At 43.2% G+C, this 13,511-nt stretch overlaps 1 pseudogene; it reads right to left on the bottom strand.

The window, feature by feature from the left end:
- Positions 1 to 11,052: 11,052 nt before the first annotated feature.
- Positions 11,053 to 11,859, bottom strand: LOC100963047 (annotated as a pseudogene).
- Positions 11,860 to 13,511: the final 1,652 nt, after the last annotated feature.

Below are 13,511 nucleotides of genomic sequence, written 5' to 3' on the forward strand. Positions count from 1 at the left end.
CCGGCTGGGTTTTTCCATTTTTTTTCATGAGTCGGGGTCTCACTTTTGCTCAGGCGAGTCTCGAACTCCTGAGCTCCAGCGATTCTCCCTCCTCAGCCTCCCACAGTGCTGGGATTACAGGCGTGAGCCATCGTGCCCGGCAATACATACCAAAGTTAATGGAATTTCTGAATAGTGGCTGTAAGATGTTGATAGAATAAATTCTCGAATAGGATAGGAATGGAGATGGGGCTCAAACACACCATGGGTTAGGCATGGTAGAGGAGAAGGGCTGTCCTCTCCAATGAGATTGAAAGAAAGAAGAAAGGGACAAATATTCAAAGAGGAATTGTAGATAGGGTGGGAACAGTGGGATGGTTCTTAATTGTTGGCCTCCATTTTTGCTGTGAAGTAGAGGTAAGGTCATTACTGAGAGGAAAAGGGAAAACTATAGTACTGGGGGCAATGGGTGAATGGTGCAGGTTCCTGACTGCAGATATGGGGATTGAGAGGACAGTTGGCCAGGCTCAGACACAGTTGCTTCTGGTGGCCACTGCCCTAAGAAACTAGCCTGTGCTACTGAATTTTTCCAGCAGAACTCAATAGCCACAGAAGCTAATTGTGGTTTGGTGTATCACCATCTTCAGCCCACCTGACACCTGACATCTCCTAAGTGAAGTAAAGTTTTCCATCAACAGTCATTGACTTTGACCACAATAGAAACGTCTAGGGATTCAGTAAACCTTTCTTTTTTTATTAGAGAGGCGGTTATACTCAAAAAGATTTTGTGTGCTTAGGTAGAACTGCCTGGATACAAATCCAGGCTGCATCACTGGATGCAGTTATGGAGTTATGTGATAGTTATGGCCCTCAGGAGTTATATGATTTCTGTATGCCTCAGTTTTCTCATCTGTATAATGGAGGAAAGAGGAGTATTTATTTCATGGGGTTGCTCTGAAATTCAAATTATGATACAAAGTGTTTACAACAGTATCTGATACATAGTAAGCTTTTTTTTTTGAGACAGAGTTTCACTATGTCGCCCTCTGTAGAGTGCTGTAGCATCAGTGCTCACAGCAACCTCAAACTCATGGGCTTAAGAGATTCTCTTGCCTCAGCCTCCCAAGTGGCTGGGACTACAGGCACCCACCACAATGCCCAGCTATTTTTTTGTTGCAGTTGTCATTGTTGTTTAGCAGGCCGGGCCAGGTTTGAACTGTCCAACCTCAGTGCATGTGGTGCTGTAACCACTGTGCTATGGGTGCTGAGCCATAGTAAGCTCTTAATACATCCTATTTGCAATTGTTATTATTATTACCTGTGTTAACATGCAAAAAGAAGAGTTTTGGGGGGGAAAGTGTGATTTAACTTCATTATCTATTTGCACCTGCCCTGTAGACCTTGTCTGAGGCCTGCTGGTTATACTAACATAGTTGAGAAGTGAGGTCCTTAATAATGGAATATTCTGATTAGTAAATCATGGCCATATGTTGATTAGCAATTTCCAAAGCAGCATAGCACAATAAAATAGGCACAACACGGACATTTTCATTGTATGTTATTTACTCTTTGATGGAGCAGGAGGGTTTAAACACCTGTTACAGATTGGGGTCCCCAAGGAGCTGGTTGTGTGTTGGAAATTAACATGCAGGAAATTTAGGAGGGAGAGCCCTGGGGATTAACGATGGTGAAAAGAAGGAGAAGCAACCAGGTGTGAACAGATGATACAGCCTCTAAGGAAGCCTCAGCCTGTCTTTTGGGCAGCTCTGAGCCTTGGGTGGTCCCTCAGAGTTGTCTTGAATTGAAGCAAGACTGTCAGGCCTTCATCTGTGCATTTACCAAAGCTTTAATGCGGGCTAACCCTGGAAGGAATTTCAACCTTGAGTGAGGTAGCTTCTTTCATCAGAGGCAATTTCTAAAGAGGGCTGACAACTGAGGGCCACCTTCTGAAAGCACTACCAACAGCGGGGGAAATTGTCCTTGGAAATTGTTCTCCACCACCTGATTATTTTAGTGACATTATCTGAATGTCAGTTACTCATATATGGTAGATATATGTTAAAAGTGGGCCTGAATCAATCATATATCAGGTAAAAGAGATTCCACAGTGGTTTTACTTCTTATGGCAGAGACAATTCAAGTGGTGAAGTGATGCCACCCTTCTTCCATGGAAGAACGTAAGTATCTGCACTTGTGTGTGTGTGCACGCGTCCTTCAGGGTAATCTAGAGGCAAGTTGCTTTCTCTCTCTTCCTGTAAACCCTACCAGTCTTGCCGGAACTAGCTTGATTATTGAGAAGAATCTGTTCAAAGTTCTTTAATACTGCATTTCCTTATAACAGAAGGGAATGTGAGCCAGAGCCGCAGGGAATTGACCTTGTGTTGTTTTCTGCAGATGCAGAGGATTAACTGAAACAGGCGCTTCTAAGGGAGAGGAATTGCCCAAAGGAAACAGTAGGTCCTAGGGCAGGGAGGTCGGCGTCTGGCAGAAGTGATAGCAACAGCGGCTGGTATCATATAGCAATGGTGGCCTGGGGACAGTAGGGTGAACACTGGTGACTGGGCCTCTGTTTGGAATGATAAAGGAGAGGCCGACTTTGTACCTGACCACAGTACTTCACCGTGCCCAGCATCTGCTCGGGCTGTGGAGTAATCACAGAGCCAGCAGTCCTTATGCCTTCCTTTACCTTCATATTAATCTTTTCAAGCTCTTGAAAAGCCAATTCTCTCAGTAGGGCTGCTTGTTAGTAAGGGCCTGAGGAGGAAGGCAAGGCGTTGTTATCACTCCCACTACCATTTCCATCTTGGTGGTAGTGTAGGTGATTGCTCTTGGAAAACATTTAGGGTAAAATAGAACAAAGAAAATCTCAGAGACCTTGTCTGTATGCATGGGAAACAGAAGGCAACAGACAGCAGTGGAAGGTTCTAGTGTTGTTTTCCCCCCATCTCAATCCCAATGGTGGTTTATTTTCTTCTTTTGGATGTAGGTATTGAGATTGAGAACTGGATGATAGAATGCATGGCCTTTTTAACGAGGAGAAGAAACCCCACCAGTTATAGTGCGGTGGATGTCATAATGCAGGGTGCAAGGTCAGTGAGGTACCAGATACTTACTGAGTGCCGACTGGTGCCGTGAAGAGCACTGAGGATCCACAGGTGAGCCCAGAGGCTTGCAGTCAGTAGTACCGGCCTACTAGTAGTCCCAGTCCTACTTCTGGACCTGTCTTTCCTAATGCAGTGCACACAGGCCCCTCTTGAAGTTGTTAGCAGCTATATTTCCTGGCCTGGCGTCTTTTTTCTGGCTGGCAGAGCCCACTTGCCTGCAGTATAGGGCAGCAAGGAAGTGCTGGTGAGTTAATACCCCCTTGGAGCCACCCTCAACCATGACTGACAGGAGTTGGTAGATAAATAGAGTAGAACTTCCATAGTTGATCACCTCCCTACATTGACCTAATTTTCATAGACCACACGTGTACCACATGCATGTATCAGTACAGTAGGCTTAATTTCTTTTTTTTTTCTTTTTTTTGAGACAGAGTCTCACTATATCACCCTTGGTAGAGTGCAGTGGCATCACAGCTCACAGCAACCTCAGACTCTTGGGCTTAAGTGATTCTCTTGCCTCAGCTTCCCAAGTAGCTGGGACTACAGGTGCCTGCCACACACCCGGCTATTTTTTGGTTATGGTTGTCACTGTTGTTTGGCAGGCCCAGGCTGGATTCAAACCTGCCAACTCCAGTGTATGTGGCTGGCACCCTAGCCACTTGAGCCAGGCACTGAGCAAGTAGGCCTAGTTTCTTATGTTGACAACCTCCATGTGTTAACCAGTTTGTTACAGTCCCTTGGGCGGTCAACTCGCAGAGGTTCTACTATAGTTTGCTTCCATCACTCCACAATGGCTCTGGAGGTCCCTCCTGGATTAAGTTCCAGTTGTCCACAGTAGAAACTATTTGGATAACTGGCCCTTGATAAGTGGCTGCCTTCTCTTTCCATGTCTCACATGGGTATTTCCAGAGATCATCTCTCAAATAAACTACTGGCACTCCACTCCTGATCTTGAAGTCTTCTAGAGAACCCAAGCCAAGATGCAGTCTGTTGGGAAGGTAGACATATTGACAATTGTTCAGAAGGCTACAGGGTGTAGCTCCTAGCTTAATTTGCTCCCAGCTATAATCTTCTACTTTATTTTCTGCACGGCATTCAGGTCCTATGTTGTTAAGAAGAGATTGGTAAAGAAGTACGTATTTCACTGTTTACAGTATGCGTGAGAAATGTCATTGTTTCATTGGTAAAAGAGAAATGTGATTAGGAATCCAGCCATGAGCGTGATGCTCGGGGGCAGATGGCTCTGCTGGGCAGCAAGGAGATGAGAACTGTGGGTCACAGTTTCAAGACCTTGATAGTGAATTAAATAACCTTAAACACACATCTGATAAATTGATATATAAAGCTGTTTGCTTTTAAAACTGAAAGCGAAAAAAAAAAAGAAAAGAAAAGAAAAAGCAATGCAACTCAGACTAAGAAAAATTATTTTCTAGGCAGTTACTGAGCATTACAAAATTGCTTTTTTGTGTTCATAGTGACAAACCACCCAGCTTCCAAATTATTTATTACAGTGTAACAGCTGCATTCTATGGGTATAGATGCATTCCCTCAAATCCTTTAAGCTTTTTTTTTCAAAGAATGATTTTATTAGCATCAGTGATTGTGTCTCTGTTGAGTAGTTTAGCATATAGTAAGCCATACTGTGTATCTTTAGCTAGAGTTCCGAAAATGTTAGTAAAGCAGCGCAAATGAACACCGTTTTGTTTTGGGCACACTGGCTTGAATCATCATCCCCTCTGTTAACCTGCTCTTAACCTCGTAGGGAAACAAGACACCACTGAGCATAAATGAGAAGTGGGCTGTAAGGTCCCCTCTCTATTCCTGTTCTCCCTCCCCAAATTCTTTGGCAGAGAGAACCTCCTTGCCTCTGGAAACATGAAGGAGGTAGCATCTGGAGTAAACTGCTCTCAAAATCTTGCTCTAAGGGTCATGACTGCCAGTCCATTGAGCCACCATGGACTGGACTTTCATTTCCTTCCCTCTCAGCTGGAGGAAAGCGTTGTTCTCCCAGGAAAGGAAGGACCTCAAAAAAAAAAAAAAAAGAGAATGAATTTGAACTCTGATCAAATGTTTGCCATAGTACAGGAAATAGATTCTGTCCTTGCCACATGAAGAATTTCTTCTCTCAGGTCCCCTTTTATCCAACTACGTAGCATGTACATGACTTGTGCAGAAAAACACACTTAGTATCCAACACCAATAGCACATTAGTGTTCTTTCTTCCTTTTTTTTTTTTTTTTTGAGACAGAGCCTCAAGCTGTCCCCCTGGATAGAGTGCTGTGGTATCACAGCTCACAGCAACCTCCAACTCCTGGGCTCAAGAGAGTCTCCTGCCTCTGCCTCCCAAGTAGCTGGGTCTACAGGTGCCTGCCACAACGCCCAGCTATGTTTTGGTTGCAGCCATTATTGTTGTTTGGCGGGCCCAGGCTGGATTCGAACCCACCAGCTCAGGTGTATGTGGCTGGCGCCTTAGCTGCTTGAGCCACAGGCACTGAGCCAACATTAGTGTAGTTTCGTTCTCCATGCTCCCCCTGGAGAAGAACCTTTCTTCTTCTGAGTAACAGTAGAAAGTAGTGGCGGTGGTGGGTTTTCCTGCAGGGAGCATTAGTGACATTTTGAGGTGACAGATTCTCTGTAATGGGGAACCTTGGTTAATAGAGCCTACTGATTTCACAGAAAATAATGTGATTTCTAAAATCACTATTTTAGGAGCACATTGAGGTTTTACATTGATTTTTTTTTGTTTGTTTTTAAATGAGGACTCCACCTGCTGTATAGGGAGGAGTGAAGGAAAGTTGCCAGGAAATGAAAGCCTGGTGAGGGAAATCTGAGATGACTTAAGTATTCTTAAGAAGCTGCATCTAACACTGGGCATAGAGGCTGGTGTTGGAGAGGGGCCAGCTTAAGAACAGGAGCTGACTGTCCTCTATGCCAACTCCAGTGGGCAGAACTATCACAGGGGAAGCTACAAAAGGGCAGTTAAGGAGGGTAAAAGTGGACAGAAAGGAGGCTATTAATTCAGAGTTTTTAAGAATAATTTGTGCTTTTACACTGATGGCAGTTGTTATTTAAGTTAAGGAAACCAAAGAGGGGCAAAAAAGAATACAATCACAAGGCTAATTTCTAGAAGAGCTACTAATAAAGAACAGAGACCTTTCTCTGTCACATCCTCACTGGGCTTTCTTTGTTCACTGCATAATTCCCTCTGGACCTTGCTCCTCTATGAGGGCATCTGATGAAGGAAGCTACACTGATTTGTTATCAGGTATTGTACATTCGTTGTGTTTCTCTGTACAGGTAGCATATTTGTATTCAAAAGGGAGTCCAAACTTGAGGAACCAGTTTATCATGGGAGAATGGGAAACACAATAAGGTCAAAGCCAAGTTTTGTCCCTCCTATTCCTGTTACAGATCCCTTAGTTTTGAGTTTGAAAAATATTCTTTTCCAGATTTCTACTCACCTATTCATAATATTAGTTAAACACGTGGAGTATGATACAGTGGATTGTCCTGGAGCCTCTTTTTTTTTTTTTTTGAGACAGAGCCTCAAGCTGTTGCCCTGGATAGAGTGCTGTGGCATCACAGCTCACAGCAACCTCCAACTTCTGGGCTCAAGCCATTCTCCTGCCTCTGCCTCCCAAGTAGCTGGGTCTACAGGCACCCACCACAATGCCCAGCTATGTTTTGGTTGCAGCCATTATTGTTTTTTGGCAGGCCCAGGCTGGATTCGAACCCATCAGCTCAGGTGTATGTGGCTAGCACCTTAGCTGCTTGAGCCACAGGTGCTGAGCCTGTCCTGGAACCTCTTTACGGCTGTGGTACCTTATTAGGTGACCTCCTAAGATAATTTATATTTGTGGGTAGGAGGCAGGGTATGAGAAACACCCACTTCTAGTCTATAATGAACAGATTTATTTGAATGTGCTTTAAGGTAGACCAGCACTGTTTAATAGAACTTTCTGTGATGCTGGGAATGTTCTATCTATGCACTGTCCAATAGGTAGCCACTATCCATATGTTTTTGAGCACTTGCAATGAGGCCAGTTTGAGGAAATAGATTTAAAATTTTGTCTAATTTTAGTTGATTTAAATTTAAATAGCCACATGTGGCTAGTGGCTACTGTGTTATACAGTGCAGAAGTATATCTTGGATAATGAGGAAGCAGAATAATTAGCAACATTTATCTTTGACATTAAAGGGAAACCTGTTAGCTTGGAGTCACCCATTTAAATCATTGTTTTTTTCTGGTAGCCACGTGAGTTTGAGTGACTGCAATGTGACCCAATGTTTCTCTGGGGAACATGTACATTTGGTCCTAAGGGTAGAATCCTCTTGTTCTCTTTTTTAGCCTCCAGGTTAGATTAACAAGTAGGGCTGCTTTCTCTTCCAGACACAGTTATGTATTGACTCCCAAAGCTGGATCATGGTTTTTGGTAATAGCAAAAAGCTGGAGTCTTTCCAAAGAATAAAAGCTTTCCTTGAAGACAAGAGATTCTCTAGTCACTGGGTATGGAAACAAATAAAGGCCTCTTAAGTAGAAATAATAGCAGCCCTCCTTTCAACTCTCCCCAGGAATGACAGCATTAGTGGTTTGAATACATTAAAGACCGGATCACTCTATCCCCGCTCTAGGAGGATCACGTATATACATATTTTTAATTCCTTGCCCTTAGTCAGCCAACAAAAGGGAATTGGGACTGAAATCCCATGTGAGCCTCTTTGGAATTTAAAGTCCCCTTTGCTAAGACAGGATTAGGCAAGATAAAGGAAAAAGCCAGAAAATGAACACAAACACCATTAGACTAAACCAGCCCTCGAGTTAAGTCATGCGTAATTTCCAATAGAGAAAGATTTAATTATGCCATCATGACCAAAATCACTTATTAAGTGCCCATTTCTATGTGATGCTGGACTGGGAAGATATACAGAAATAGTCAGACTTGGTCTCAGCCCACTAGACAGACAATAATGAAAGAGAGAGATATTCAGGATGGGAATTAAATACATTAATGAATATTTACAGTCAATGCAAATGTAGCCCCCACAGAACTCCTTGGAACTCAAATAACTGAAGAACAAATAACTAAAGACTGTTTTCACTTGGATGCAATGGATGCAGAAGGTAGGGGGAGGAGGATAGAGGAAGTTGTTTTGATCTGTTATTCTCTCTATGATGTACACGATGTGCTATTTGTCCATTGTCCATTGGAGAAGGAGTGTGTGCGGCAGTGGGTAGGGAAGGGGGTGGTTCAGGACTTATTCAGCCTTGAAGGTGTTCTTTTCCTGTTCCAAACCAGAAAAACATAGCCAATCCCTGGCTCTCCTTGCCGCATGCACTAATATAGGTCATAGAAGATATGTGGAAGAGAGAGAGAGGGAGAAGAAAGGAAGGAAAGAAGGAGAGAAGGAGAGAGGGAGGGAGGGAGGGAGGGAAGAAAGAAGGAAGGAAGGAGGGAGGGAAACAAACAAACAAAAAAAATTTTATTTCTTCATAAATTTTGGAAAGGGTTTTTCCACCCAAGGCCATGGAGGTGAAAGACCAAGAAACTAATAGGAAGAGTCCAAGAGTTTGCCAAACCAAAGTGGCTGGGAGTACAGAGTAGGTATCAAGTGCAGAGCCAGGAATCAAAAAACCAAGGAGATGGGAGAAAGCAAATGGATTAAGAAAAAAAGAAAAAGAGGAGAAATTTGGGGCAATTACTTAGAACTGTTAAATGATTTGAAATTCATTTTTTAGGCTGGCACACACTGAATTTCAAAAGTTAGATGAGCCAGAGAGATAGTGACAACCAATGATTTTGTAGGGCACAAAATGGAAATTCCAACATTGCATAAATTGGTATAATAGCTAATTAGGAACCTAGAGCTCTAGGACTGTCCCTATCTAAATATAAATCTTGGCTCAGTGCCTGTGGCTCAAGTGACTAAGGTGCCAGTCACATACACCTAAGGTGGTGGGTTCGAATCCAGCCTGGGCCCACCAAACAACAATGATGGCTGCAACCAAAATAAATAGCCAGGCATTGTGGCGGGCACCTGTAGTCCCAGCTACTTGGGAGGCGGAGGCAGGAGACTCGCTTGAGCCCAGGAGTTGGAAGTTGCTGTGAGCTGTGATGTTACAGCACTCTACCCAGGGGGACAGCTTGAGGCTCTGTCTCAAAAAAATAAATAAATAAATCTAAATCTCTGAGAGATTAGAAAGGGAAAGTTTGAGACTTCTTCAGGTGTTGTGGGTCTGATATGAAGAATTAGTCCTTCCATCATAGAACACAGAGAATGGATAACATAGGTAGAAGAAAATCTAAAAGGACACAGCAATTTTCTCTTAAGTATAACTGTTTAATTGTCTTGACCTCATTAACTGTCATGGAAATTTTTCAATCATTGCTTATTTTCTTGGGCACATTTGATAGTACAGATCAATGTTACCTTTGAAATCTTTTGGCATTTGTTCCTATGACATCCTATTTTCCTGGCTTTTTAGCATTCTGCATGAGGCCCCTTTTCCTCCTTATTTGATGTCAAATTCTTATATGGGGTCTATAGATGGCGTTCAGACAGTTGATAAACTCCTAAAATTGCGTCTGAAATGTTTGTGTGAGCTTGAGCATTTTTTTTCCCCTTGAGAAAGAGTCTTAAGGTTTCTTTGGATCCTCAAAGTAGTCCTTCATTCCAAACAAAGTCAGGAATTGCTGCTCCGTTCACTCTTCTTAGACAATCTCACACTTTCCTGAGGTGTCAGTTGATAAGCTCCGTATGACAAAGACTTTTCAGTCCCTCTCTGCAGCCTATTTCTTTTATCCATGCTTTCCATCCATAGAGTGAACCCTGTACAAGAAAATGTCACTTGGCACCTAAAATTCAACACGTTCCAGGTCAAATTTATCATCTTTCCCTCCTGGCCTCAACTCTCCTCTTTGACTTGTGTTTTCTATTTTGATTAATGACATTATGTCTTACTCTGTTTCCCAAAAAGTAGACTTTGAGACAAAGTGTTGAGTGTGACGGTGTAGACAAGTAAGATTGAGAAGGCAAAATACAGTGTGCATAATCACATCACAATAGCACTATGGGAAATGAGCACTTATTCCTCCTGAGGAAATTCTGCAAATACTACGCAACATGTGACTCACAGCTGGGATATTTGTACACCAGCTCTCACCAGTCATTTGCTGAGGGCTGCTCTCAATGGGTGTCACTTTTCTGGCACTGCTGGCCTCCTACATAGATGGGCAAAATGTTCTTCAGTGGCCAAAGAAAGCTCTCAGGCAAAGAAATGTAGAAACTGGAAGATGGAAATTGGGATGGCATTTTCAAAGGGAGTAAAGACAAGAGGATAGCATGGGGGTCACCAACAGCACATACTGCAACCATCCACCCAGGTGGCCAGGTTAGAAACTTGAGCATAATCATTGATGTTTTTTCTCCTCATTGTTGGTCCTCACGTGCAGTAACTGTTGATTCTATCTCCTAACATCTCTCTAATTCACCTCCCTCTCTCTCTTTTTAAAATTATTTAGTCTTTCCACTTATTCTCAAAACATTATGGTGTTTAATGAAGTACAAAAGGCATGGGGCTGGTCCCTGTTTGGTCTCTAGAGCTTTAGGTGAGGCAGAATGGAGCCCCCAGGAATGTGAAAGTATTATGGGAAAACATCAGTAGCAGCTACTGTGGAGAGTCTGAAGACCCAAGTCAAATCCTGGGCATATCCACAGAAGTGTGGTAGGGCATGAGCTCCAGCTATTGGGGAAGAAAAGGGGTGGAAACTGCTTTGAGAAGACAACTGAGCAAAAGACCTGGCACTAGAAGGGTCTGGTGGGAGAAAGTAAGGAAGGTGAAGAATAGGAATCACTAGCTCCTTTCTGCTACTACTTGAGGGCAGAGGCTTGTGACCCCAGTAGGGAGACAAAGCAGGTAGCAGCTACTTGGATCTCATATATAGGAGATGCCAGAAGACGTAGGGCCGGTCAATGGGTACTGCCAGGGAGTGGAATACTGCTGGCAAGTGTGGTGACAAACTTTTCCAATTTCTGTACAGCCTGTTTCCCAGCCTCTAATACTTCCTCATGATTGGCCTTCTCCAGACTTTCATATCCGTGACAACCTTGTTAGTGATGAGTGAAAAGCCGAAGACTCAAAGTCCACAGTGCCGTGCAGCTATCACTTCTGGTACTGTCCTCATGCCAACAGTGTCTGCTGCCGGCTTTTACAGCAGACGACACTCTGCCACAGTTTCAAAGTCAGGGCCCGTCAACATCACATAGGTGCATTCTTGCAGTGCTTGCTCCTCTCCCATTTGTTTCCAGGCACGGAGAGCCTTCTCCCTCATGGTCTGGTCATAGGCATCAGACATGTCAGAGAAATGAACCCCAAACCTTTCATCATTCAGCCCTGTGAGTGCGTTCTGACCATAGAAACCAGGTAATCACAGATCTGCATGATATCTCCAACCTCAAACTTGGGGTTGAGCCCTCCATTGGGAATGTCACCTTCCAGAGTGGGTACCCTTCATATGCATGGAACCAGCCCTGCATCATCACACAGACTTTGCCATCCAGCATCCCAAACACCAGCTGACTGGCATGACCTGGCACTGTACTTAGGGGAAAATTGGGTATTTCTCTGTAGTCAAAGAACTGGGGCTAAGTTAATTTATCAGCCAGACCTCCTAATCCAGAACCACAGATCACTGCCACTTGAGGTCGGTATTGGGTATGGCACAGAAGCCATTCTGCAGTGTTCTAATAATCTTCATATGTGGATTGGTTCTCCATGGTTCAGCTGACGCCCTCTGAACAAGCCTGCCCTCTGCTGCTCCTATATGTATGACTGGCTGAGCTGTACCCAGGACTGGTCTGCCCTACCTCTCTCTTTAATCCCAACTTTCTGTCAATCTAAGCCATCATCATCTCTCCCCCAGACAGTCCATAGCAGCTCCTGTATTTATTTATTTTTGAAGATTGGGTATTTTCGACTTGGCGCCCATAGCACAGTGGTTATGGTGTCAGCCACATACACCCAGACCGGGCCAGCTAAACAATAATGAAAACTGCAACAAAACATAACCGGGCATTGTAGCAGGCCCCTGTAGTCCCAGCTATTGGGGAGGCTGAGACAAGAGAATTGCTTAACTCAAGAGTTTTGAGGTTGCTGTGAGCTGTGACACTATGGTACTCTACCGAGGGTGACATAGTGAGACTCTGTCTCAAAACAAAACAAAACAAAAGAATGTTGGGTATTTTCTTTCTCTCTTTTCATTCTTGGCTCAGCTCATGAAATGGCCTTTCTAGAGGTCTTTCTTCTCTTACAGAAATGCTGGTTAATGCCAACACTGCTAGCCTTTCCATGAGGTGTGGTAGAGGAGACGCTGACATTCTTTCAGTTCCTCCTGTTCCTGACTTTAAGGCCCAACAAAGAATATTGAATTTATCTGGGATGTAGTATCAGGGTAAAGGTCATTGTTTGGCTCAGTGCTCTCTCTTTCTCACCTAAGCTGTGCCCTCCACCCGTCTGCATGTGAGGCAGCACCTCCTCCCTTCCACATGGTAAGGTAACCAAAGAAAACCTTCTGTGCCTTGTAACAGAGTTTGTATATTTCAAATTTATCCAGTTGGATAAACTCTATTCAAGGGGATGGACTAAGAAGAGCCATTAGAATTGTGTTTTATCTGTCATATGAAAGTGTGGGTGATTAGATATTGGTTTCATAACAGTATTGAGTACATTAAACATTCCAAATTGTATATAAAATCAGCACGTTTTACCCCATAAATGCAGTAATGCACACAGTTATCATCTATTAATAAAAAAGAAGAGCCATTTGAAATTGACTCCAGGTTGCATTTAATTCAGCCTTACCAACAACAAAAGTGATGATGATAATATATTTTAATTCACATCTGCTCCTTGTGTCTTATTTTAAAGGAAGTGATTAATTGGCATCTTTATTTATTTATTTTTTAATTGAATGATAACTATGTACATTAATGCACTTCTGGGGTACAGTGTGCGGTTTTCACACACAATCCAAAACACTTCCATCAAACTGTTTAACATAGCCTTCATGTCATTTTCTTAGTTATTATTTTAAAACATTCACATTCTGCTCTTAGAAAGATTCACTTCTGCCCTTGTAAGATAAACCTCAGAAGTGATCCCTCCAATCCCCCTCCTTCCACTCATTCCCCCTTCCCCTCTCCCTCCCCGCTCCCTGTATTCTTAGGCTGTTATTAGGTTATAGCTTACATATAGAAGGTATAAATGAGTTTCATAATAGGGGTGTGTACATTGGATATTTTTTCTTTCATTCTTGTGATACTTTGCTCAGAAGAACATTTTCCAGCTCCATCCAGGTGAACATGAAGGACGTAAAGTCTCCATCTTTCTTTATGGCTGCATAGTATTCCATGGTGTACATATACCACCG

The sequence above is a fragment of the Otolemur garnettii genome, unplaced genomic scaffold (genome assembly GCF_000181295.1).
Source record: "Otolemur garnettii isolate 467f Iridium unplaced genomic scaffold, OtoGar3 scaffold00192, whole genome shotgun sequence".
In the NCBI taxonomy this organism is placed as follows: Eukaryota; Metazoa; Chordata; class Mammalia; order Primates; family Galagidae; genus Otolemur; species Otolemur garnettii.